The 3,139-nt window shown below is 34.0% G+C and overlaps 1 pseudogene; it reads right to left on the bottom strand.

Moving 5' to 3' along the window:
* Window positions 1-425: 425 nt before the first annotated feature.
* On the bottom strand, window positions 426-2,870 carry LOC139871226 (uncharacterized; annotated as a pseudogene).
* Between the last annotated feature and the right edge of the window lie 269 nt (window positions 2,871-3,139).

The raw sequence follows: 3,139 nt of genomic DNA, 5'->3' as shown, positions 1-3,139 counted from the left end.
CATCATTAGGCTACTTATTAAGAAGGATTATACTACTAAACGACTGTCATGGTGTAAACCAAAATTATCATTGAATCGGTAAATAAAAGAGAAATCGACCAAATTTATCACATGAACATACCTTTGTTCCTTTATATTCTCATCTTATTTGCGCATTTGTTAAAACACTTGAACTTCCAAGAAAACAGACATCTATGGGTGTTCGTTATTTCTTCAATCCACTTTGACCATAATTCTAACACAACTATAGTAACATAATATTAGTGTTCGTTCATCTTGGATCCAATATTACCGACCAAACCTGAACAAAGTTTGAACATCCAAATCTTAACCAAATCAAATAAGTGACAGATACATATATACCCATTAAATATTCTGTTATTATATATAGATACAGAATTTGGGCCAATCGATGCATAGCTCTAAAAGTTTTATATCATCCTGACTACAGAAAACCAAGGGAGAATCGTTGTACATCATTATTATGTATGATACAGACTATTCAAAATTGTGAAAGTGAATAAATAAAACCTGACCTATATTAATTATCTTCATCTTGATCTTGACTATTTGATCTGATGTTCAGAATCTGGGAGACGATAATCTTCGAAAGCTCGCTAATGGCAGCTTGAACTTGATCGGTTTCCCTTGGCACTGACCATATTTCGGGTTGTGAGTTCAAACCACTGTACTCGTTTGCTGCGACCCTCGTCTTTTTGGTTGTAAACTTGTAATAACCACTTTCTCAAGATCTGCTTGTGATAATGGTCTTGGCAACTGCATGAAGACAACAAACCATATCAATATCGGTTTTCTATTGAAGATGAAGAGTTTCAATATCCACAATGCAAATTAATTGTTCCCAAAACATGAATCAAGTACACAACAATGTGGAGGGGCTAAATGGGCAGTTCAAGTAACGGTTCAAATAGGATAAATTTCTTTTAGTTGTTGCAATAGTGGATGAAGTCGGGATTGACATGAAACACTATTTGCCTAAAGTTTTTTTAACCTTAAAACAATAACCGGTAAGATTAATATGATTCAAAAAAATATTGTACCAGATTAATCTTAACTTTTTGAGAAAACATTACTAAACGGGCACTAAGTAACTACCCAAAACGTCTTCAAGCCAAAACAAAACCAATGATTTTTTTCAGTAAAAAAGAGTCAGATTTAGTTGAACACAACCAAGGTTAGTATTTACAACTGTATGGGTAGAAAAATGAATTCGAAAAAATATAAAAAAGAATATTTTTTTTTCAAAAAAATTCTTTTTTCAATCTAAACAATAAATACTAAGCCCTAAACCCTAAATTGGGTTTAATTTTAAAAACAATATTGGGTATCCCCTTAACCCCAAATTATTGCTTTTCCACTGATCTCTCCCATATATATATATATCAAACATGAAACAAAAATATTTCAAACATAGACATACGGCACAAACAAAAAATATTGAAATTTTGACCAACTTCGACTTTGGCCGACTTAGACCCGACTCGACTCGACATTGACCAACTCTTTAGACGTTTTTGGGTAAAACGGTACGGGGTTAGTCTCCAAAACGATGCATCGACCGACTCAACCGACTTTACAACAATGAACACAACTCATCTAAGAAAGGTCCACTTAATAGAAAATTAGTGTGATATAATATAGTAATTTCAAAAAATACTCCAACAATATGATATACAAGTATGAAACATACAATGATCAAGCTTTTGAAAATTAAACCATCCCAAGGTAACCCAGTGGTTGGGGCCCTGACTTTCTTGCAAAAGGTCTCAGGTTCGAATCTTAGGGGGCCAGGGAAATGTTGACAGCCAGGGAGTAATCCTGATGGGTTGGATTACTCGACCTCCCAGATAATCCGAATAGCAAAAACCTTACAACTTTTAAGCTTTTGAAATTTGTAGGGTTGAAAGTTGTGTGAAAAAAAACACAATAAGGGAGACATTCAAGCCATTTGAATAGTTAACTTAACTGTTATTGAATAGATATAAAAGACAGAGAGATACTAACATCTGAAGATTTTCCCTTCTTCTCATCATGGAGTAAATCTCTGACCGGAAAATAGGCTGCCTGTTTGCAAAGCTCCAAAAGATCAGAGCCGGTATAACCTTCACACATGGCAGCTATCGAGTCAAAGTCAATATTGTAGTCTACTCTATCACCCTTTAAAATCACCTTCAAAATTGCAACTCGTTCTTTGAGATCAGGTACCCCAATCTCAAATGCGTGTGAAAGACGTCTAAGTATATCTTCATCAAGCTCTGAAGGAAAATTTGTTGCTACAAGAACCATCACTCGAGCATTATCTACATTAAACCAAATAACCAAGTCAGACTTTCATCAGAAAAGATAAAAGGCTCCAGGGGACACAAATAGAACATGCACAAACGGGTCTGAACCCGAACTAATGTACCTGCTGATCTCATCTTATTTGCACATATAGTAAAAGCTTAAAGAACAAATTATCTCAAAATCATCAATCACTAATTAAATCAGTATATGAACATAATATCCACTTTATTCAATGGATGTAAACAAAAAACAAAGTACATAGATATGCTAAAAAATATATATTGTAAACGAATGTAGTTGTAAAAAGCAAAGCAAACATATAATGAATCAGCAACCGTATACCTTGCAATCGTTCTGTTATGCAAAATGATGTTTTTAGATTAGACCGATTATTCTTCAAAATGATAAGATGACCGGAATTTTCTGCTATTCGCCAACCGAACCCTAAATCGTATACCTTGCAATCGTATTGTTCTGCAAAACGATGTTTCGTGTTTATACAAAATAGATATGGTATTGTGCAGAAAAAATTAATGAATTCAGTGGTGATATTGGCGATTGGAAAAACGGCGGCTACCGGCCATCGTCGCCGGAGCAATTGGTTGTAGTTTTTTTTAAGCAGAAAGAGAAAGTCGCAAGGTGCAGTTGAAAAGGTATGAGAAGACAGGTGTATTTTTGTCAGAGTAAAAGGACAAAATTATTAAAAATATTAAAATTCCACGTGGCATAAAGGCCCTCAATGAAAGGACAGTTTTACAAGTTGGATTTATCTTTTACGCTTTGTAAAAGGTAGAACAAGATATATATATATATATATATATATATATATATA

The sequence above is a fragment of the Rutidosis leptorrhynchoides genome, chromosome 1 (genome assembly GCF_046630445.1).
Source record: "Rutidosis leptorrhynchoides isolate AG116_Rl617_1_P2 chromosome 1, CSIRO_AGI_Rlap_v1, whole genome shotgun sequence".
NCBI classification, from domain to species: Eukaryota; Viridiplantae; Streptophyta; class Magnoliopsida; order Asterales; family Asteraceae; genus Rutidosis; species Rutidosis leptorrhynchoides.
This window is presented reverse-complemented; position numbering and strand designations above follow the sequence as displayed.